The 25,898-nt window shown below is 35.6% G+C and overlaps 1 protein-coding gene across 4 annotated transcripts in view; it reads right to left on the bottom strand.

Annotated features, from left to right (window-relative positions):
* Positions 1-25,898, bottom strand: part of CNTN1 (contactin 1) — a 357,489-nt gene that overhangs the window by 227,340 nt on the left and 104,251 nt on the right. The window contains exon 3 of one of the 4 annotated variants that reach the window (XM_004765542.3): positions 4,858-4,956. The exons of 2 other annotated variants lie outside the window; for them this stretch is intronic. The gene's annotated coding sequence lies outside the window, so the exon portion shown is untranslated. Of the gene's footprint in view, positions 1-4,857; positions 5,265-25,898 lie in introns of those variants that run through there. One more of the 4 variants, XM_045072974.1, reaches the window with a different exon arrangement.

The following is a 25,898-nucleotide window of genomic DNA, read 5'->3' on the forward strand; positions in this document are numbered from 1 at the left end:
ATGTAGCAGAAATACTTCTTAATTAGGATGTGTGCTGCTTACTGGATACCAAAGACATTATATAAACAAAACTAGCATTTGTTAATTAAATTTTCAGTATTTGATATTTTAGGAGCATAAGGTAGCATTTTCCCTTGACATTGATGTAGATGCTTGTTTTTATAAAGCAGATATGCTACAAGTTAAAACAGACTCAGAAAAAATGATTAAACTTTAGACCTATGTAGCTTGCCATTATACTGAAAACTTCTAATTGTCCATTCATATTTCTGGAGGATATACCCTCCATCCCTCTACTAACCACAACTTAGGAAAGAGTTAAGCTTATGTTTATAAGGGGTTCACTTAGGATTTACCCTTAAATCTGAATATAGCTGTTCAATAAAACAGTAATGATTTTTTTAAAAAGACTTGACTGATTTATTTTAAATACTGGAAATATTATTAACCTTTCCATTGATGTTAATTGGTGTTAAAGATATTAAAGACATTCTCATGTTTGTTTTAATATAGGTTTTATTATTATATAGGTTTCATTATTATTATGGTATGGTAAAGTCAATAGAACTGATGATGTCTGCCATTGAAAAGGCAGTTGTTACATTCGCAGATCCTAAGAGAAGGGGACATACCGTGACTGGGGCCACACAGGGAATTTTGGGGATCTAGGGCCAATCAGTAGGTAGAAGGAGGGAGAAAAGTATGAGCAAAAGCCTTTATGATGCTTTTCTTAGGAAGGAGGCAGAATAAGTGGATTTAGAATTGGCTAGTTTGAATTACTTCAGGAAGCTCTGGAGGCACTGGAGCTGTCCCTAGTTGTTTGGTACTTGGCCCTGGGGTGATGAGGGCAAGAAGAAATTGGCTAGAGCATAGGAACACTGATAAAGAAGGAAGTTTAAGGTGCAGGCTCCTGGTTGCTTGCTTTGCATTTGAAAAGTGAATTCAAGGGTAATTAGTTCACTAAGTCTAGTAATTGGCTATACTTGGGAGGGGCAGTCCCTCAAGGGGCAGCAAAGCAAAGCATGAGAATACAGACTAAAAGGCAAGATTATTATAATAATTAATATCAAACTAACAATCACCAACAAATGTTCAGCATTCATCTGATTCAAGGGTCCGAAAATTTTTGAGCCTTAAATTTTCCTCCAAAGGGATTAAATAACATATGTGAGTGTCCAGTGACTATAGAACCAAGTCTAAATTCTTACCTGCTCCCACCCTTTTTATTCTCAACTATAACTATCCAATTCCTCTATTTCAGTCCTGACACTAGAATATAAAGTATTAGGTTTTGCTTCCATGCCTTTATGTATGTCTATTCTTCTGCTGGACTCCATTCAAAATTTTTGAGTATGGTTTCTTGTCTTATGATTGTTAAACTTTTTATACCAAATATTTTGAATGCTGCTATATTGTACTTCTTTCCTACATTGGATTATTTGTTCTATGGAAAGCACTTCCCCTTATCTTTTTTCTTATCTAGGAAGCCAGAATACCTAGCAAAAGCACACAGGAGGATCCTTAAATAAATATTTCTTCATTATACTGAGTTGTCTTAGGAGAGAAAAGTGATTAAAAACAATGAAAAACAGAGTGAAAATTATATTTATAATCAGAGGAAAGAGATTGCTAAAACATGTATGAAGCTGTGTTAAAATGAAACAACCTCAGAGCCAAATTTTAGGAGCATTTTTGAAAGGAATATATTTCAAAAACTAATTTCTTAGGGAATATATTTTAAGGTGGAACTAATTTAATTATTTTTTCCTATGACAGAAAAGAGAAGATGTAATTTCTTGGTATCATTCTTTGGTATAAATTCATATTTGAAAAGCTTTCTGTGAATCTTACAAAGCTTATAACTCATCAGAACTATTTGCTAAAAAATACAGCAGAGGGATGTACCCGGGGTGGCTCAGTCAGTTAAGTATCCAACAACTTGGTTTCAGCTCAGGTCATGATCTCAGAGTCCTGAGACTGAGCCCAGTGTGGGGCTCCATGCTCAACAGGCCTGCCTGGGACTCTTTCTTCCTCTCTTATTGCCCTTCCCCCCCACACCTTCTCTCTCTCTCAAATAAATAAATCTTAAAAAAATACAGGGGAGATGTCCTGGTCCCAAAAATATAAACTCAGATTTAATCAATTTGTATGTGTGTTTCAAGTTTGGAAAATGGACATATTATCTCTCTTCAAATGCTTTTACTCTTTACTCTTCCAATAAATGACTCGTAACATTTTATAATCTTAGTTTATGGCTAAGGCTGAAAACAGGACATATAGAGATATACAGAGTTTTACATATAGATAGGTTTCTACTTAGATTCATTATCACATAGGTGCAAACATTAATATAAATATTTATACTAAAAAGAAAATTGATGGCTTACCATTTTAAAATATTCAACTGATTTCTCACTCTGAGTCACCTTTAAAATTCATGTTTAAATTAAATTACTAAGCTTTATCTTAGTGAATCATAATATTTCAGAATTCTTAGAAATTGATTTTAAGGTACATTAATAATATGTATCACCTATTCATTAAGTACATTTTTCTTTCAAAATCTTGTGTTTAATATTTCACTGCTATATGGGTTTCTCATTTCATTTCCTCTTTTCTTTTATTATATTCTTTTTGGATCTTCAGTCTCCTTCCTAACTGCATCTAATATGACTATGCTTTGCCATAATAATCATTATCTAACTTCATTTTGGTGTCTCACCTCATATATTGTGGTTAATATTCAAATATCCTTATTAATCTCTTGTTAATTTCTCCCAACTGACAATCTATAAAAATTAATTACAACTACTGTGGGAATTGGGAACTGAGAGCATCTCATTCCAGATTTCCCTCACATGATCCTGGAAATATTTCTTCACCATCACGTATTTTCAGTGATACTGAGAAGTGGCTCGGGTTAGGTTTGAATCCAGAACAATGGCAGAGAGGATGAACAAGTGCAGTATTATGTAGCCCCCTTTGTTCATACAGTCTCACCATGTTAGTCCATTAATTTTACTGCTCTGATCTTGTCATCAGCATGGGGGGCTTTTCTTCTCCTACTGTCACTTCAGCCAGTCCAGTGAGTAGAGCTGCCATTATACTCATTACTCAGAATTTAGTATGCAGCTAAGGAATAAATATCTTTTAAGTTTCTGCCCCTTCTATTTTTTTCCATTTTCCTTCCAATTCCATTTTACCAGCTGTTAAGGGGCTACCTCAGCCAAGAGGTATTTGAGCAGAACTAAACACCATGACTCAGCATCAGGAGAACTTGAATGTGTATAGGCAGTTACTTCGCCTTCCTATCCTCTCCCCCGCCCCCCAGGAAAAACTCAACGTGTGAGTTTCCTCCTTTAGCTAAACTAGCTCAGTTTTGCAGATTCAAACATGTTCTATAGTGTGAGTTCTGTGCCACCATACTACTAGGCAGCTGAAAGGAAACTCGATAGAATAATACATTGTGAAATAAATACATTGTGAAATGTTTGAAAAGTAGTTTTCCTGTGCTCTTAATATCATTGTTCTATATTTCTTTCCCTTTTTCTTTTAATACGTGATACCTATTTCAGAAAGCATACTTATCATTATCTATTACTGGTTCTTGATAGATTATTTAACAAATACTTAAAAAAACTTAGCATCATACTTCAGGAAGTACATATACATACATCATACATGTTGTATTACATGCTATATTACACATATTATATTTTGCAAATTATATATTATAGTGTATATAGGTGTGTATATAGGTGTGTATAAACATGTGTACATATATGCATATGTGTGTATATATACTAATAGTGTATACATATATTAATAGTATATATTTACTGTTTAAAATCATCTTTGAAACACTTTACTATATCAAGTTTCTTACTAAATGTTTTTTTAATGCTATTTTCCCACCCTAAAGAGAGGTTGAGGAATTCATATCATACTGCTATCATTTACATATTTATTAGCTATTTGCCATGATATTGAAGCAAGCAGCTTTAACTCACAAAGACTGGCAAATATAGTAATATATTATTAATATATTACTATTAATATTAATTAATTACTACTTTTCACTTTTTCAGAGTTTTTGTGAATTTTGTTTGGCTTTTATACAGTAGGTTCTACAATTACACAAACTTAATTTTTAAAACATCAAGAAAAATAAAACTTTTTTTGGTGTAAATTTCAGAATATAACATCTATCTACTCTTTTTTTTTGTAGTAAGTCACACTGGACAGGAGGAAAGAAAACAAAACACTCCAGGTAGAATTCAAACTGCTTTCTGACAACAAGGTCTTCCTTCAAGGACACACTATTCCAAATTATTTCAATTCCATCTGTTCAATTTGTATGCAACACAGTATTTGAATCTGAGTACCTCAGTGCTATCCTCTACTTCTGGAAAAAGGACTAAACATTTTGGTTGTCTACCAACATCTTTCACCATAACCTGAGAATGTTGACATAAAGGAAATAATCTGAGCCAAAGGAATACCACAGCCCTGCTCAAACTTCTCCAGAAGATGATAATTCTTTTATTGATTCAGCTCACGCTCAGTACTGCCCCTCCCCAATTTGCAGGCTCTATCTATCCAAGACACATACATCTAAGCTCTGGTACATTCTTGAAAAGCTTTTGCATGCAAATAAAATACCTTATGGCACCACACTGTCAAAAATATTTTAAAAAAAAATCACCTTTCAATTAACAAAACAATTCAGAACCCTGACGCTGCATTGCAATACTGAGGTCTGAGTCAACCTTACTAATACTGACTGCATCACCGTTATCCTAACTCAGCACATTCTCACTTACAATGACCTAACCCAGAGAAAAACCTTGCACTTACCTGATATGCTGAGTTGTCTGTTGTTCCGAGTATTGTATTTATTGCAAAATGTCCATTTCAATAAATGCAGCAATAGTTATACTACAACACGCCTCTCTCCTGCAGCAGAAAGCAAGTTAAAAGGACTTCAAGCTGTGACCTCAGAGGCAAGCACAGCCGCTCCCATCCTTCAGCCAACCTTCTGGGGAGAGCAGGTTAGATGACAGTGAAGCTGGCTCCCTACATAGCAATACTTTCAAATAAAGCATTCTGTGCTGGGAGCTGGGGGATTTACATCTTCCAAATTCGGCTGGCCTGAGTCAATGCTGCTTCTATGCCTGAAAATATTAAGCATTTCACTGCAGTCACTTAATGCAAGAAACTATCTGAGGCGACTTCACAAACCCTGTCATTCTGTTCAGAGACTAAAGAATGAGCACGGCATGCATAATTCATGCATTAAAATCTTCAATGCACTTCCTGTAGCTGCTGTTCTATCCAGTAATGGGCTATTGATCACCTCATCGCTAAAACAATTGAAGCTCTGCAATTGGTTTATTTCCACAAATAAAATTACAACCTAAATCACAGGCAGAAGGCTCCAACCCTGCAACACCCACGCGGGTAAAAGACTCACATAGACGAGATAACATTTGCATGCTGCAGAACGTTTAAACTGGACTCTCTGGCAGAAACACTGTAGTATCTGTCTTCTTTTATTCAAAGACATACTTTTGAAGATTTAGACTGAATATTTTACATTATAAGTGAGTTATACGAAGTTCGTTTTTTTTCCCTGCCTTTTTCTGAAAAATCAACAGGCTAAACTGAAAATTAAGAAAAAAATAAATAAATAAAGAGAGAGATGTGTGCTACAAATCATAGGAGGTTTTTACCCAGATTCATATGGACAATCTTTCTTAGAAGATTTTAATTAATTTTTCATTTAAATAAGGTGGAAGAGATTTTTTTAAACATCATATGTTCATCATTGTTAAGTATTTTGGATGGTAAGCACCTTATTTTTTTCTGGGAGTGTCAGTAATTCTGAGGGTCCTTTCTTTTAGTATTTAAGCTTCTAAGAACATACTATGGTTTGTTTCTGTTACTCTTTTTTCACTGCCTCAAAAAGTGGGCTTTAAAACAAAATATGCAATTCATTATGCTAGAGGGATAACACAGGTAGCATTTTAAAATGTCGTAATAATTTCTGTAAAAAATACCAAGGTGGGAAAGCCATGTAAGATGGCAAATGTATATAAATTCTTGTCTATTTCCCAAAGTATCTTCAAGGTAAAAATTAACTAAGCTTTATTTATCCACCAAAAGAGGACTAAATACGATGTTATCAAGGTCATTTAGAAACCTAATGTCGTGTCTTTCCAAAGCCTCTTTTCATATCCGTATAGGTACCACATACATAGACACACAGTTATCATAGTTCTATGTTGTCACACCTGACTATTTATAAGACCCAAGTGAAACCTTCAAGTTCATAGCTTGGGGCTATACTTGAGAAAATCTGTCAGAGTATAGCCAAGGTTTCCAACAGTTATAGTGTACAGGGAGCAATTCAGCCTTGGAGGAAGCATGATTACAGTAACTTCCAGTCAATAAACCAGTAGCAAGTGAGATCAGCCTGTAAGGGTAATAGAGGAGTGCTGACGACAACAGGGTGGAGTTCGGGGATGTTCAGAGAAATATTTCTTCTTTACAAAGCTTGGAAGAGCATGCCTCTAGGTCATAGAGAAGATAATTTCATTTACTTGATTAAGATTATGCTAAATATTCTAAATAGCCATTTGAGAAATTAACCATTCAATTACTATATATATTATATATAAACTATATATATAATATGTGTTCAATTGAATATATATTATATACATTCAATTACTATATATATTATATATATTCCATAATATTTTGTTCTACCCTGTGAAGATTCTATTTGAACATTTGTATATATTGCCTCTAACTTAATACAATTCAAGTGAACTACATAGACCTTATTTTATAATATTTATCTGAGTAATATTCTTTTTTTTTTAAAGATTTTATTTATTTATCTGACAGATATCACAAGCAGGCAGAGAGTCAGGCGGCGGGGGCTGTGGGGGAGAAGGCTCCCTGCTGAGCAGAGAACCCAATGGGGGCTCGATCCCAGGACCCTGAGATCATGACCTGAGCCGAAGCCAGAGGCTCAACCCACTGAGCCACCCAGGTGCCCCCCTGAGTAATATTCTTTATTCTTTAAACAGAAGATTGAGGACCTCAAACGTTTAAAAAATTACAGAAGTTATAGCTAAGGATTAATATCCTGCCAAGAGTTTTATCAGTTTAATCACCTACAATAGCAATTTTACATGAAGATAACACCTTATTTAAAAATAGAAAATACGAAAACATTACAATGTTACTTATCAGGTGTGGGGATATAGAGTACAATCATTAGGATATAAATTGTTGACATAAACTAAAATAACTACACTTATAAACATTAGAAATTTAACCTCTCTGAAATGATATGATTGAATAATGCATAACGAGGTGGATAAGAAGAACTTAATTCATCTATCCTGCAGTCAGTAAGAAATCACTATCTTTTCTTAGATACAAATATCTCAGACCCAAGTCTAAAATGAAGATAGCAACTTTGTATCTACTTGATGAATTTTTAAATTCAATTGTCTTAAAGATGCGGAGAAACACACAAAAACACCTCATGGACCTAAGGTGTGCAAAAAAATATGGAATAAGAAAAGCTATAGGGGTGGTAAATCCCTATAACATCAGAGAGGAAGCTGCAAGCAAGTCTTGAATGGGAACAACTGGGGGAAAAGTAGTCAATTATACTCATAGGTAAAACAAAGCCAAAGACTATAATAAGAACCAATTTCTACTTTCCAGAAGCCTGGCTATGCCTAAGAAACACACTTAACCGATCTTTTCAAATGGATGGAAAACAGAGATGGTGATTTTAGATGAATTTGATCTCTTTGCAGATCAAGGGATTTTTCCAATATTTTGAATTTATAATGCATGTAGAATATGAAGTAAACTCTGTAATGTACAATGGGGTCAATAAAATGAATCCAAATTTGCAAATAAATCAAAGCATATTTAGTCGGCTAAATTTGTGATATCTATTAAGATATATAACTAGACTATCTGACTACTGCCATTTGGAAAAATGCATAATTTATATCCATTATAAGAAAACATAATGCCAGGGCGCCTGGGTGGCTCAGTGGATTAAGCCACTGCCTGGGTCCTGGGATGGAGCCCCGCATTGGGCTCTCTGCTCTGAGGGGAGCCTGCTTCCTCCTCTCTCTCTCTGCCTGCCTCTCGCTGACTTGTGATCTCTGTCAAATAAATAAATAAAATAAATCTTTAAAAAAAAAAAAAAAGAAAAGAAAACATAATGCCTGTAGCCTTAGGAAAATAATTCAGCCTACCGAAGTTTCTATTCTGAACTCAAGGGATGTAGGAGCAGACTGCTTTTGTTCTCTAAGATTTAAGACATCCTTTCTTCTTTTCTTGCTCTGTCCTACTAATATTATAATCATCCCATAATCATAACACATTTAATTAAACACATTTATTATATACCTTCTACAAGAAAGAAATTATGCTAGATGCTAGGAAAATAAATATGTACAGATCAGTGTCTGCCTCCAAAGTAGTCATACTTTAGTGGTGAAAACAGGTAAACACATAGACAAAGAGTGATGAATATAAACAATTTGATATATATTAAGATATGCAAATGAGATAATTACTAAAGGGCACTAAGCCTCTATGCCAAATGACTTCTAGGTAAGTATTAATTCTTACTTTTGCTCCACTAAATGAGGCATAGTAAGAAAAAATACTGGCATTACCAACTGCCCATAGTGTATTTAGGAAATGATTCATGGAGGTGATATTTAAAGAAACTGAGTGGTATGATGGAACTAATATGGTTTTTAATTGATAAATTTGAAAATAAATTCAGGCTTCACTGAATTTATATAACCTTGCATGTGTTATCCACACTCCATGAATATCAGCTTTATATCATCTGGATAATATAGAAATCAAATTAAATATCTTTCCCTAGCTTCCTGTGAGAATTGAATAAATAATTTAGAGCACAATGGTTACAGGATAGTTTTTGTAGTCATCCAGATGAGAGTTTAAATTCTGCCTTGATTTCCTCACCTTTAAAATGGGGATGATATGAACGTCTTAGAATTATTAGGAAATTCAAATATTACAATGCCTTTATATCACTTAACAGAGTTCTTGACACAGTAAGAACCTTAGAAACATTAATTCATTCCTTCCCAAAGCTCAATCTTGAAGAAAAGTCTTGAAGGAAAAGTCATTTTCAGTAACAAGAATAATGTGCATTTGTAGGGAAGCAGGATATCACATAATACGCTTGAGAAACTAAATTCTGTGTATTATGAGAATTTGGATAAATAGACACTTTGTCAGGGGATAGGGAAAAGTTATATAAAATCTGATTTACATAAGAAATATAAAATTTTTAAAAACTTTTAAGAATTCTGTTCAAATTCTGATTCTATAGAACATTTTTTACACTGTTAAGGAGTCTGAAGCTATTCTACAGAGCGAGATACTTTAAAATTTCCCCAAGAGAATCATATGACTAGATTTGGTAGCTGAAAGATAGACTGGGAGCAGTAAACAAATGAAAAAAGTATGTTTAATAGAAGACCATTTGTAATCCACCAGAAGAGATGAGGACCTAAACAAGGCAGACATAGGGATGTGGATATATGGGAAATATTCTAGAGATATTTAAACATTAGAGTCAGTAGGACTGAGTAGTATGACGAGGTTGGGAGGAATCATGGAGGACTTCAGGACTTGGTAACTCAGTGTCCTTCTATCACTCCTATCCAAAGGAAGAAAGAACTATTGATATTAAAAGAAGATGGTGAGTTGAGATTATAATACTGCACACAGCAAGGGAGGGGTTGGTAAAGAATTGGATATTTACAGAATTTCCAAAAGACATTTTGATAATGTAGCTGTAACACACTTAGGTGTGTGGAGAGTGACCAGAATTATTTAAGGTATGGAAGTCAAAGAAGTGACTCAGGGTTGAAATTGTGTAACAAAAAGTAGACGGAGGATGAAACCCCGAGATGTAGATAACAAAATGAACTGAAAACACTGTCTCAACTAGCTATCTTGACATTATTTATAAATTGATTGCAAAATGTAAAACTTCTAATGTATATTAGAACAAATATTTACTTTAATCTTCAAGAAATAAATTCAGTGACATAAGGAGGAAGAAAAAAGCTATAGGGAATAGGTATCCTAATATGTCTCAAAAACTTGAGGTACTTATACATCGTCCCTGTAACATTAGATTCCTGAGTTCCATTAAAATATCCACCATTCTCTCAATAATCAGTTAGCTTACAGATATCAGTATACTGCCATGACTTCCCAAGTGTCATAAAAATGATCCAATTGTAGTTCAGTATCTATATAAAAGGAAGATACTAAGAATCCTACTAATGGTTATCAATATAATTGAAAAATATAATTTAAAGCCTTTTAAGTTTATGAAGGAATTATTCTAATCCTTACTAATCCTAATGTACTTTTAGTTATTTTAAGAGAAGCCTGTGTTTTTGAAGTTTTTATTTAAGTTCTAATTAGTTAACATACAGTGTATTAATAGTTTCAAGTGTACACGTAGTGACTCAACACATGCATACATCACCTGGGGCTCATCACAAGTGCATTCCTTTATCCCCATCATATATTGATGGTAGTTTTTCTTTTTAAGTGACTAAATGCTCTTGAAGGAAGGCATTTTTAACTTCAAGTCAAGAGATATCAGCAACCAGTTCTACCCCATGAAATTCACTGAACAGCTCTAGGTATATGCTGATCTGTCTCTAGATACACATTAGGAAAGAGTTTTAAAATTATATCCTGCTTGTCTTCTCTAGTAACAAATTTAAATATTTGCAAAACAGTTTGCTCCAAATATATTTCTGGTCTCAAGATAATTTAGGTTTGCCTCACTATGTCTCAATTTTTTTTTTTTTTTTATTGAACAGAAATCTGTATCTTCTTAGGTCTTTTAGGATTTTTAAGCTTTTGAAAAGAATGATTCAACCCATGATTAACTTCTTCAATAAGCTTTAATGGGGAAACAAAGGTTTATCGTATGAACTTATGAATGAATAAATGCCAACAACAAAATAGAGGATACATTAATTACCATATTTGATTGCATAATGCCTTAATAGTACAAACGCATTTTACAGACTTTATACAAGTGTTAGCCTCACTACCACTAAAAAGGCACTTAATTAAAAACTTCTAAATACATGTATTTTTAAAATAATCACATCAGGATTATAGGGCACAAGTATATATTATGTGCATTTATGTGGGATGTGCATATGTGCACAAATATTTTAACATTTTGAATTATACAATATTTCACTTTAGGGTACTATATTATACAAATATTATACAATATTTCACTTTAGAGTAACTATACAACTTGCTGAATTTCCACAAACTGATACAGCTATGCCACCGGCACTCTGATCAAAAGACAATATATTATCAGAGGCCCAGAGGCCCTGTATTCTCCTCTCCATCCCCCACCACCCACCCAAAGCCACTGCTCTGACTGCTAACAACATAAATTAGATTTTTTTTTTTTTTTTACACAACCAACTTGTGGTGTTGCAGAATTCCACAGATACAGAACTATTTCAAAAATAAATTTGCACAAGCATTTCCTATTCACATGTTCTCATTCGTATTTGGCCACAGTTTCAACATGTAAAATCTGTTATACTTTCATTTAACAAAGCAATTTTGTGCAAGCTCTTTTTGAGATGAATACTTTAGAACACATTTTATTTTCTACCAAAAGCTAGGTCTCAAAGCAGGATATTAATGTATGACCTTTTGTGAAAAATTTGTTTTTGAGGAATTATTATATAAGGCAATCAACTTTGCTTTTTCATAAGGAGTTTTATCTTTAAATTTGCAACAGTAATTTCCTGGATAAGATTTCATCACAGATGTTTGTCCTGTGAAATTAAAGAGCCACTCATAAAAGGAGGTGGAAGTAGGGATCTTAAGGAAAAAAAGTGATACTTTACTGAAATGCATGATGATTTAAATTAAAAATAGATAAGTGATTTAAAGTAGGGACTACAAGCTCAAATTCATAAGGATAACATATGATCTAGACTGCCTTCTTAGTGCAGAACTATCAGATGCAAAACTCTTGGCTATAGAGCCCAGATAAGCCAGTAATAATTATGTTTGGAAAATAATCCCAATTAGTGACACAAAGGAAAACAGGTTTATGAAATGGAGGGGATAGAAAAATGAGTTTGAAGCATGCAAGTGTGAATGAAAAAAAATACCTGCTTTTCTTCTGATTCAGCTGATATTGCCTTGAGCCCTTTCTTTTCACAAACATTCATTGATGTGGACTATGGATCAAAATCCAGCTTAGTACTGGGAATTTAACTGTCCTTATCCCAAAAGGTTTAGAATCAGTGGTCTATTGAAGCTAGCCCATATGAGCTTTTAAAAGTCTATTTTAATTTTCAAGAAATTTTCAAGCCAATTATTAAACAAAGTTATTATTTATAATTAGATGATATGAATTTACATTTAAAGAAATTACATTTTAAAAAGACAAATACTAAAAATACATTTCCTATACAATTTACTATTATCAATATTTAAGAGATTGTTTATACCTATTCTGTCTGTATGGTGGAAATGCTATATAATAGTGTGCTACTGAGCACCTCTAACTCCATATTCAATAAAATCATTTACCAGCTCGAAACCAACCATGGTGAAAATAGTTACAGGGTCAAAATTAGCAAATGTGAAAAACCAAGGCCTTTTCTTTTCCCCTGGAAAGCCAGTTGTTAAGCATTTACCAGCACACCCCAGCTTGGATTTCAATGTCTAGAAAGTGGTAAAAGCAATTAACCTTAACCAATTCCAACAACATGGTTTTCCAATTTTTATTTTAGCACTATTCCCTCAAAATTTCAACTAATGTTACCAGTATGGACAGGCAAAAGTTGAGTTGTAGCAAATTCCTTGGCCAGTGAACAATGATTGAACTCAGAGTAATGTCTGAGAATATTTATCCTAAAAATCTGTACTTTTTGTCTATTAAGAACAAAGGAAAGGAGCACCTGGGTGGCTCAGTCGGTTACACATCTGCTTTCAGCTTGGGTCATGATTCCAGGGTCCTGGGATCAAGTCCCCCTGGGCTCCCTGCTCAGTGGGGAGCCTGCTTCTTCCTCTCCTTCTGCTGCTCCTCTTGCTTGTGTTTTCTTACTCTCTCTCTCTCTCTCTTAAATAAATAAGTAAATAAAATCTTAAAAGAAAAAAGAACTGGGAAAAAAAGTCAGGATATCTTCAGAGGTGGTCAAATCATCCAGGTAAATAGAGTTTAGAAAAAAATATTGAGGTTAACAACCCTTCATCAAATCATATAAAAATGTTATGTAGCATTAGCTATAAATATGTTTTTAACTATCTTATTATCCTTCCTTCTTCCACAAAAATATTAAAAGAATTTTTAAATGGTAAAGCAATTACAAATATACAGTCAGTCCCAGATGTGCATTTTTGCTATAGTTGAATAGGTTAGTAAGGTGACCACCTAAAAATATATAACAATAATTTAAGAATAATGCAATGGTTTAAGAGAGTAAGATAGAAAGTAAGTATTACAGATTCCACTTGAAAAAAAATACAGGAACATAGAAGGATAATGAGATTCTGCCAATATATGAGAAGGATGCTGGGAGATCTACTCCTAGTCACTCTTATTTAGGATCTTCAAATCCCTCCAAATTTGGAACACTAATAGGACTACCTCAGAATCTTTAAAATCAATAGGCTTTGATTTGGGTGCAGCAGAAAGCTTCAACTTGAGAAGAGGGTGGTACTAGGTTTTGGACATACTAGAAGCATCCTTAGGTTTTCTTAAGCTAGCTCTTTGAAAATGTCTAACATCTGAACTCTGTTGGAGCTCTGTATACTCATATCTTAAGTGCTACTAAAGTTAGTCTTCTTCTTACCCTTTAAAACATCTGAAATTAGTTGTGAATTAGACTTAACAAAAATGACAATAAAGCCTCCCTCCAGATCTACTTTAAATCACATTGACTCAGATGTCCAGACTAAAAGAAGGAGCATGCTTTATTCTGGTGATAAATATTATTACTTTAGTCTCTATTGTCCTTTCACACACAACCAACTGTGTACAACAAAAAAATACTGCAGGATATGAAAAAGAACAAGAAACTGTATCCCATATCAAGAGCATAAATAGTAAATAGAAACAGATCTGATAATACAGGGACAAGATATTTTAGGACTGGACAATGTCTGAGGAGATGAGGCTTTAAAATGTATATTGTAGTCACCTAAAACGTAGGGAGGTGGTGTTTGGCTGGCTTAGTCAGTAAAGTATGTGGTTCTTGATCTCCAGATCCAGAGTTCAAGACCCACATTGGGAGTAGAGGTTACTTAAATAAATAAATATTTATGTATACTGTAGTCAAATGGTGAAAATAAACGGAATCTGAAAGGAGACATTGATCGTAAGCATAGAGAGGCAAGAAGAGATCAAAGAGTTTTCTGAAGTAGAATTGATAAGTATGTGGGGGATAGTAGAACCAATATTTGCAATACCAAGTTCTACCTTGAAAAATCAGTGGATGTTGACAACAACAACTAAAACCAATTATCCAAAAGTTAGAATAAATATAAAAGGATAGAAGACAGTGAACTGTTTATGTCTACTTCACCTACTCTTTCTTGACTTTTCAGTGTTCTCTCCAAACTCTAATAGCCAGAACATTTATTTATTTGAATCCTGAGATACTCTCCTGGTTACTTCCTTGCTTCTCTGGCATTTCTCTCTTGTAACAGCTCATTTGTTTTATTTCCACTTAAATATCTGTAATCCTAAAGACTTCTCTCTCTTGTCCCATCCTGCCCTCTCCTTTCCTCTCATCTCTTTTTCTCACTTTGTGCTAAATACTCTCATCCACTCTCATAACTCAACAGATTACATGTAATGAATTCAAACTTGTATCTCTAATTAAGATACTCCTTCTGAACTCCAGATCCATCATCCCTCATATGCTTAATGTTTATACTTTGGTATCTCACAAGTGTCTCAAACTCAGGCAGCTCACAAATGAACTCAACTTATTTCTGCCTAAATTTGGTTTTCCTCTTTACTTCTCTATGCTAGGTAATGGTACCCTTATCCATTCAACTGCTCATGCCAGAAACTAAGATATCATCTTGTATACTTGAAAGATCATATATACACTCATGAACTCAAACTTATTCTCTAGGCAAGATCTCTTTTCTGAAGTCTAGACATATCAACTTCATACTCCCACTTAGTTATCTCACTCTGAGATAACTGAATACTCAATATTTTTTTTTCCCTTCATTCCCTCCTATCTTGGTGAATGGCACCACCTATACCATGTATGCATGCCTAAAGTCTACATCTATGACTCTCTTTTCTACCTCCTAATTACATAATGAATTTATCTGCTTTTTTCTGTCTTTACTGTCAATAACCAAAATTCAAGCTCTCATCATCTCTAGCTTAGACTACTGAAATAGCTTTATAGGTGATCTCTCCAGATCCACTCTTGTGCCTGCTATTCCATACAAAATACCATATGAGAACACCTAAAAGAATCTTTTAAAAATACAAATGCTGTTATATTGTTTACTGGCATAAAAATGTTCAGTATTTTTCCACTACAATTAAGATAATAGTAAAAATCTTCAACATTGCATATAATGTCCTATAGTCCCCAAACTAATGCTCTAGCTTCACTGGTCAGCACTCTGTTTCTTCCTATCTTGAAGTTAGGAATGCTTTTTTTCCAAATATTTGGTTTGCTAATTGACTCATCTTTCAGGCTCTATTCTTTATTTAACCCCTTGCAGGTAGTTCTTTCTGTGATTCATTCTCAAAATACTCAGTAACTTTCCTTTACAACTGATCCAAATTATAATTAATTATTCATTGAATCCCTAACTTTCCACTATGGCAGAGACCATATTTGTCTATTTGCCTTTCATTTATTATAGGTCTGGTCTTTATCACTGTGACTGGCACATAGATGATATTTGCTGAATGCATGGACAAATGAATCAATGGCACACTGTGTGTTTGTATCAGAAGATCTGATACTTTAGGTTTAAATTATCAGTCACTGTGATAGAGTTGACCAGATAGAACTGAGCTGCCTGCCTTTGAATAAATGGTTCAATTCCAAACTTCAGACCTTTAGCTAAGAATAGTTGTGTATCAAGCATTCCTCAAAAAATCACTACTTGTCTCTGTCTCAGGATATTGCCTCCCTAGATTGTCAAACCTCTACAGGTCGGTAGACTTTGACCTGTTGTTATCCATGCTAGACAATCTGCTCTGATTCTGAGTCCAAACTCATTTACTCTTAAATGGAAAAGTTTTATTCTCTTCACAACCCTACCTATACCCTGACCTACTTGAATTCTCAGTTGTCTTATATTCCCACTTAGGTTCAATCTAAGACAGAACACTGATTAACTTTTATTAATTCTAATAACTCTAGCTATTATCTTCACTTGGCTTTCTCTGGGGAGATTTTCTTCAGAGCTTTGAGAATTTTCCTAACTGTCTCCTAAATTTCCAGCAGTTTAAAGCTAATGTGTTCAAATCTGGTGTGGAGATGATTGCCAGAGATGTTGCCAAGCCCTGATGTCTTTAACTTTTCTAACTTCTGGTTTTCAGGGTGTGATCTATTTATGTACTTTTGACAATTAAACTGTCTCTTTCCTTCTTCATCAAAAACAGGAAACCTCAATTGGTAAATAAGCTTTCAGTAATTTTTAAAATATAATAATTTCACAAATAATGCTTAACAGTATTAAGGGTATTTTTCTCCTAACTCTATTCATATTTCCAGTTATATCTTCCTTGACTTCCCAATGAATTATTAAGACAGAGAGGCAGTGTATCTAACAGGTGAAAGAATAAGTTTTCATTTCTTACATTCTGGTGTTTAGTATTTGTCTTACACTTACTATTTGTCCATAACCAAATTACTTAACCTCCTAAAATCTCAATATCTTTTTAAAGTGGAAATATTAGGGAGGAGTCAAGATGGCGGAGAAGTAGCAAGCTGAGACTGCTTCAGCTAGCCGGAGATCAGCTAGATAGCTTATCTAAAGATTGCAAATACCGGAAAATCCATCGGCAGATCGAAGAGAAGAAGAACAGCAATTCTGGAAACAGAAAATCAACCACTTTCTGAAAGGTAGGACCGGCGGAGAAGTGAATCCAAAGCGACGGGAAGATAGACCCCGGGGGGAGGGGCCGGCTCCCGGCAAGCAGCGGAGCAACCACGCACAAAATCAGGACTTTTAAAAGTCTTTTCCGCTGAGGGACATCGCTCCAGAGGCTAAACCGGGGCGAAGCCCACGCGGGGTCAGCGCGGCCTCAGGTCCCGCAGGGTCACAGAAGGATCAGGGGTGTCTGAGTGTCGCAGAGCTTGCGGGTATTGGAACAGGAAAGCCGGCTGCAGAGACAGAGCCCACAGTAAGCTCACAGCTCGGGGTGACCTTGAACCGGTCGCAGGCTCGGTGAGCTCGGAGCGCGGCCGGAGAACAGGCAGACGGGAGTAACTAGGCGCTGTTCTCTGAGGGCGCACTGAGGAGTGGGGCCCTGGGCTCTCGGCTCCTCCGGCCCGAGACCAGGAGGCCGCCATTTGTATTCCCATCCTCCAGAACTCTACGGAAAGCGCTCAGGGAACGAAAGCTCCTGAAAGCAAACCCGAGCAGTTACTCACCACGGCCCCGGTGTAATTCCGCCTGGGGCAAAGACACTTGAGAATCACTACAACAGGCCCCTCCCCCAGAAGATCAACAAGAAATCCAGCCGAGACCAAGTTCACCTACCAAGGAGTGCGGTTTCAATACCAAGGAGAGCAGCAGAATTCCAGAGGAGGAGAAAGCCAAGCACGGAACTCATGGCTTTTTTCCTGTGATTTTTTTTAGTCTTGCAGTTAATTTAATTTTTTCTTTTTCATTTTTTTTTTTCTTCTCGCCTTCGGGTAAAATTTTTTTTTAACTGTTACCTTTTTCTTTTTTAATGATTTTTTAACTAGTTTATCTAATATATATATTTTTTCTTTTTTACATTTTTCTTAGCTGTTTTCTTTTTTAAAAAATTCTTTTCTTTTCTTTTTTTTTCTTTTTCTTTTTTTTTTCTTTCTTCCTTTTGAAACCTCTTTTTATCCCCTTTCTCCCCACTCACGATTTTGGATCTCTTCTAATTTGGTTAAAGCATATTTTCCTGGGGTTGTTGCCACCCTTTTAGTATTTTACTTGCCCCTTCATTTACTCTTATCTGGACAAAATGACAAGACGTAAAAATTCAACACAAAAAAAAGAACAAGAGGCAGTACCGAAGGCTAGGGACCTAATCAATACAGACATCGGTAATATGTCAGATCTAGAGTTCAGAATGACAATTCTCAAGGTTCTAGTCGGGCTCGAAAAAGGCATGGAAGATATCAGAGAAACCCTCTCGAGAGATATAAAAGCCCTTTCTGGAGAAATAAAAGAACTAAAATCTAATCAAGTTGAAATCAAAAAAGCTATTAATGAGGTGCAATCAAAAATGGAGGCTCTAACTGCTAGGATAAATGAGGCAGAAGAAAGAATTAGTGATATAGAAGACCAAATGACAGAGAATAAAGAAGCTGAGCAAAAGAGAGACAAACAGCTACTGGACCACGAGGGGAGAATTCGAGAGATAAGTGACACCATAAGACGAAACAACATTAGAATAATTGGGATTCCAGAAGAAGAAGAAAGAGAGAGGGGAGCAGAAGGTATACTGGAGAGAATTATTGGAGAGAATTTCCCCAATATGGCAAAGGGAATGAGCATCAAAATTCAGGAGGTTCAGAGAACGCTTCTCAAAATCAGTAAGAATAGGCCCACACCCCGTCACCTGATAGTAAAATTTACAAGTCTCAGTGACAAAGAGAAAATCCTGAAAGCAGCCCGGGAAAAGAGGTCTGTAACATACAATGGTAAAAATATTAGATTGGCAGCTGACTTATCCACAGAGACCTGGCAGGCCAGAAAGAGCTGGCATGATATTTTCAGAGCACTAAACGAGAAAAACATGCAGCCAAGAATACTATATCCAGCTAGGCTATCATTGAAAATAGAAGGAGAGATTAAAAGCTTCCAGGACAAACAACAACTGAAAGAATTTGCAAATACCAAACCAGCTCTACAGGAAATCTTGAAAGGGGTCCTCTAAGCAAAGAGAGAGCCTACAAGTGGTAGATCAGAAGGAACAGAGACCATATACAGTAACAGTCACCTTACAGGCAATACAATGGCACTAAATTCATATCTCTCAATAGTTACCCTGAATGTGAATGGGCTAAATGCCCCTGTCAAAAGACGCAGGGTATCAGAATGGATAAAAAAACAAAACCCATCTATATGTTGCCTCCAAGAAACTCATTTTAAGCCCGAAGACACCTCCAGATTTAAAATGAGGGGGTGGAAAAGAATTTACCATGCTAATGGACATCAGAAGAAAGCAGGAGTGGCAATCCTTATATCAGATCAATTAGATTTTAAGCAAAAGACTATAATAAGAGATGAGGAAGGACACTATATCATACTCAAAGGGTCTGTTCAACAAGAAGATTTAATAATTTTAAATATCTATGCCCCCAACGTGGGAGCAGCCAACTATATAAACCAATTAATAACAAAATCAAAGAAACACATCAACAATAATACAATAATAGTAGGGGACTTTAACACTCCCCTCACTGAAATGGACAGGTCATCCAACCGAAAGATCAGCAAGGAAATAAAGGCCTTAAACGACACACTGGACCAGATGGACATCACGGATATATTCAGAATATTTCATCCCAAAGCAACAGAATACACATTCTTCTCTAGTGCACATGGAACATTCTCCAGAATAGATCACATCCTTGGTCCTAAATCAGGACTCAACCGGTATCAAAAGATTGGGATCATTCCCTGCATATTTTCAGACCACAATGCTCTAAAGCTAGAACTCAACCACAAAAGGAAGTTTGGAAAGAACCCAAATACATGGAGACTAAATAGTATCCTTCTAAAGAATGAATGGGTCAACCGGGAAATTAAAGAAGAATTGAAAAAAATCATGGAAACAAATGATAATGAAAATACAACGGTTCAAAATCTGTGGGACACAACAAAGGCAGTCCTGAGAGGAAAATATATAGCGGCACAAGCCTTTCTCAAGAAACAAGAAAGGTCTCAGGTACACAACCTAACCCTACACCTAAAGGAGCTGGAGAAAGAACAAGAAAGAAACCCTAAGCCCAGCAGGAGAAGAGAAATCATAAAGATCAGAGCAGAAATCAATGAAATAGAAACCAAAAAAACAATAGAACAAATCAACGAAACTAGGAGCTGGTTCTTTGAAAGAATTAATAAAATTGATAAACCCCTGGCCCGACTTATCAAAAAGAAAAGAGAAAGGACCCAAATAAATAAAATCATGAATGAAAGAGGAGAGATCACAACTAACACCAAAGAAATACAAACTATTATAAGAACATACTATGAGCAACTCTACGGCAATAAATTTGACAATCTGGAAGAAATGGATGCATTCCTAGAAAAATATAAACTACCACAACTGAACCAGGAAGAAATAGAAAGCCTGAACAGACCCATAACCAGTAAGGAGATTGAAACAGTCATTAAAAATCTCCAAACAAACAAAAGCCCAGGGCCAGATGGCTTCCCGGGGGAATTCTACCAAACATTTAAAGAAGAACTAATTCCTATTCTCCTGAAACTGTTCCAAAAAATAGAAATGGAAGGAAAACTTCCAAACTCATTTTATGAGGCCAGCATCACCTTGATCCCAAAACCAGACAAGGATCCCACCAAAAAAGAGAGCTATAGACCGATATCCTTGATGAACACAGATGCGAAAATACTCAACAAAATACTAGCCAATAGGATTCAACAGTACATTAAAAAGATCATTCACCACGACCAAGTGGGATTTATTCCAGGGCTGCAAGGTTGGTTCAACATCCGCAAATCAGTCAATGTGATACAACACATCAATAAAAGAAAGAACAAGAACCATATGATACTCTCAATAGATGCTGAAAAAGCATTGGACAAAGTACAGCATCCCTTCCTGATCAAAACTCTTCAAAGTGTAGGGATAGAGGGCACATACCTCAATATCATCAAAGCCATCTATGAAAAACCCACCGCAAATATCATTCTCAATGGAGAAAAACTGAAAGCTTTTCCGCTAAGGTCAGGAACACGGCAGGGATGTCCATTATCACCACTGCTATTCAGCATAGTACTAGAGGTCCTAGCCTCAGCAATCAGACAACAAAAGGAAATTAAAGGCATCCAAATCGGCAAAGAAGAAGTCAAATTATCACTCTTCGCAGATGATATGATACTCTATGTGGAAAACCCAAAAGACTCCACTCCAAAACTGCTAGAACTTATACAGGAATTCAGTAAAGTGTCAGGATATAAAATCAATGCACAGAAATCAGTTGCATTTCTCTACACCAACAGCAAGACAGAAGAAAGAGATATTAAGGAGTCAATCCCATTTACAATTGCATCCAAAACCATAAGATACCTAGGAATAAACCTAACCAAAGAGACACAGAATCTATACTCAGAAAACTATAAAGTACTCATGAAAGAAATTGAGGAAGACACAAAGAAATGGAAAAATGTTCCATGCTCCTGGATTGGAAGAATAAATATTGTGAAAATGTCTATGCTACCTAAAGCAATCTACACATTTAATGCAATTCCTATCAAAGTACCATCCATCTTTTTCAAAGAAATGGAACAAATAATGCTAAAATTTATATGGAACCAGAAAAGACCTCGAATAGCCAAAGGGATATTGAAAAAGAAAGCCAACGTTGGTGGCATCACAATTCCGGATTTCAAGCTCTATTACAAAGCTGTCATCATCAAGACAGCATGGTACTGGCACAAAAACAGACACATAGATCAATGGAACAGCATAGAGAGCCCAGAAATAGACCCTCAAATCTATGGTCAACTAATCTTCGACAAAGCAGGAAAGAATGTCCAATGGAAAAAAGACAGCCTCTTCAATAAATGGTGCTGGGAAAATTGGACAGCCACATGCAGAAAAATGAAATTGGACCATGTCCTTACACCACACACAAAAATCGACTCAAAATGGATGAAGGACCTCAATGTGCGAAAGGAATCCATCAAAATCCTTGAGGAGAACACGGGCAGCAACCTCTTCGACCTCTGCCGCAGCAACATCTTCCTAGGAACAATGCAAAAGGCAAGGGAAGCAAAGGAAAAAATGAACTATTGGGATTTCATCAAGATCAAAAGCTTTTGCACAGCAAAGGAAACAGTTAACAAAATCAAAGGACAACTGACAGAATGGGAGAAGATATTTGCAAACGACATATCAGATAAAGGACTAGTGTCGAGAATCTATAAAGAACTTAGCAAACTCAACACCCAAAGAACAAATAATCCAATCAAGAAATGGGCAGAGGACATGAACAGACATTTCTGCAAAGAAGACATCCAGATGGCCAACAGACACATGAAAAAGTGCTCCATATCACTCGGCATCAGGGAAATACAAATCAAAACCACAATGAGATATCACCTCACACCAGTCAGAATGGCTAAAATCAACAAGTCAGGAAATGACAGATGCTGGCGAGGATGCGGAGAAAGGGGAACCCTCCTACACTGTTGGTGGGAATGCAAGCTGGTGCAACCACTCTGGAAAACAGCATGGAGGTTCCTCAAAATGTTGAAAATAGAACTGCCCTATGACCCAGCAATTGCACTATTGGGTATTTACCCTAAAGATACAAATGTAGTGATCCAAAGGGGCACATGCACCCGAATGTTTATAGCAGCAATGTCTACAATAGCCAAACTATGTAAAGAACCTAGATGTCCATCAACAGATGAATGGATCAAGAAGATGTGGTATATATACACAATGGAATACTATGCAGCCATCAAAAGAAATGAAATCTTGCCATTTGCGACAACATGGATGGAACTAGAGCGTATCATGCTTAGTGAAATAAGTCAAGCAGAGAAAGACAACTATCATATGATCTCCCTGATATGAGGAAGTGGTGATGCAACATGCGGGCTTAAGTGGGTACGAGAAGAATAAATGAAAGAAGATGGAATTGGGAGGGAGACAAACCATAAGTGACTCTTAATCTCACAAAACAAACTGAGGGTTGCTGGGGGGAGGGGGTTAGGGAGAAGGGGGTGGGATTATGGACATTGGGGAGGGTATGTGCTTTGGTGAGTGCTGTGAAGTGTGTAAACCTGGTGATTCACAGACCTGTACCCCTGGGGATAAAAATATATGTTTATTAAAAATAAAAAATTAAAAAAAAATAAAGTGGAAATATTAGTAACAATGATAATACTTTCATCATAAAAATACTGTGAGGACTGATTAAATGTAAGAACATGAAAAAAAAAAAAACACTAACTTACTTGGCATGGTGCCTTAACATGGTAATAGTTAAAAGTTATTAGCTACTATATTTCATGCACTCCCTGAAAGCTAACACCATGCTTTATGCTGCTGGGTCATATATTCTAGCACAGGGCTTGCATAAAATAGGTTTATAATAAATGTTTATTGATTGATCAATAAATTCAACCAGATTTTCTGGGTATTTTTGTTTTGCCAGGTCTTAATGAGTCATAAAATACCACCTCCCACTAGGAAAATCATTCATAGTAACACAAGGGTTACTTTCTGCCAGAAAATGACACAAACACATTTTTAAAGTGTTTGTTGATTTAAAGCAGATTTTGTTTGTTTGTTTGTTTGTTACTAACTCTTGAGACTCAGGGAAAAAAACCTTCTCAGCAGGGATTTAAAGTAATTTAAATATTGAACATAGTATGACCCTATTTTAATACTCCAGCATGGCAAAACAAATCTTAATTTAAATTCTAAGGAATAGATTTTATTATACATAGGTTATTAAGTAACTATACAACAATAGATTTAATTGTGTATATAAATACCAATTATTTATAAGACATCAAATAATAGATCTTATTATAGGTAACAGATTTTGATTAGATATTATTAAATAAAAATAGCTTACAAACACTGACATTTACTTGTGCCAGGCATTTTCTCAAGTACTTTATGTGATTTATCAAATCTAGTAATTCCTACAACCAGCCCCTATGGACTTCCTTAATAATACTCCAATAACCTCAGACATACATTAATTTAATTTACTGATATTTATTTATAAATACATAAAAAGTTAGAAAGTAGGTTAGAATGACACTTGGGTTTATGTTCATATACTGTTTTCAGCTGCTGATTCGAAAGTACTATGGATAGAATGTGGGCTTTAGTATTCTGGGCTTCTGCACTGCATAGCTCCAGTGAACACCATCTGGTAACATTTGCCTTCTGCCTGAAGAACTTCCTAGCCATTATTTACGGTACAGGTCTCATAGCAATAAATCTCTTTAGCTTTAGATTATTTGAAGAAACATATTAATCTGCATTTTTGAGAGATTTTTTTGCAAGGTATAGAATTCTAGATTAATAGGGATTTTTTTCACTTTTCTTTCAGTATTTTAAAGCTGCTAAAGATGCAGGTTTTATGTGGGAGTTAGAGAGATGTTAAAAATGACACTGAGGGGGGCACCTGGGTGGCTCAGTGGCTTGAAGCGTCTGCCTTCGGCTCGGGTCATGATCTCAGGACCCAGGGATCAAGCCCCACATTGGGCTTTCTGCTCAGCGGGAAGCCTGCTTCTCCCTCTCCCACTCCCCCTGCTTGTGTTCCCTCTCTGGCTGTGTCCTTCTGTCAAATAAATAAATAAATAAAATCTTTAAAAAAAAAAAAAAAGAATGACACTGAGGTTTCTGACTTCAAAAATTATCAGTAGGTGTGGACAGAATAATTGAAATTAACTTAAAAAGTACAATCAATATACAAAAATAGAGGATAGAGAATTGGTCAGTCCCTTGCACTTCATTCTTTTGAGCACATTGGCTCTCTGTCACACACTTACTGATTCCTAACTCAGACATTTTTCCAGCTCGTTTCTGGAACACAAATTTATTGCCTTTGCCTCTTGCTTCTCTCTTCATTCCTTTTCAGTCTCCCTTGACAGTGCAGCATTTTTATTATCATCTTTAAAAGATTAAAATATAAAAAATCTCATCCCTTTTCATTCTCTCCTCCTAGGTATTTTTATACCCTCTAATAACTTGATCTATCATGTATAATGATTCCAAACCTACATCTTCAGGCAAAATGTCTTTTCTGAGTTCCAGACCATCAGTCTAATGCTATATTCTAAATTTACACTTAGGCAACTAACAGGCATCTCAAACTCAGGCAGTCCACAATTGAATTCATGACTTTTCTCCCAAAATTTATTTCCCCCAATTTTCCCTCTTCTGATTAATGGTACCAGTCTCTATGTACACCAGAAACTTAGATGTGATATTTTATATTTTCTTCTTCTACGACCACTAGTTTATTGGTCTGTACTTGAAAAATATACACTGAATATTTCTGTTCCTTTTTCTCATCACTGCCATTAACCTAATCATGATCCCTTTCTTGATGTTTTACAGTAACTTCCTAAACAGATTTCCTTACATAATCCATATCAAATGCCCTAGAAGGATATTTTTTTAGTGAAATTGTCATCCTATTATTTCCAGGTTTAAAATCCTCCAGGGTTTTCCCACTTCAACCAGGATGCTATTCTGTATCTTCAACAGGACATAGCAGCTCTGTCTCATCACTAGTCTCATCTCATATTATTCTGCCTTCATGCACTACATTCCAATCACTCTGGTCCCCTTCCTGTTCTGTCTTAATGTACACACTCTGCACAGA

This window comes from Mustela putorius, unplaced genomic scaffold (genome assembly GCF_011764305.1).
Source record: "Mustela putorius furo isolate JIRA1106 unplaced genomic scaffold, ASM1176430v1.1 tig00537227_pilon_pilon_pilon, whole genome shotgun sequence".
NCBI classification, from domain to species: Eukaryota; Metazoa; Chordata; class Mammalia; order Carnivora; family Mustelidae; genus Mustela; species Mustela putorius.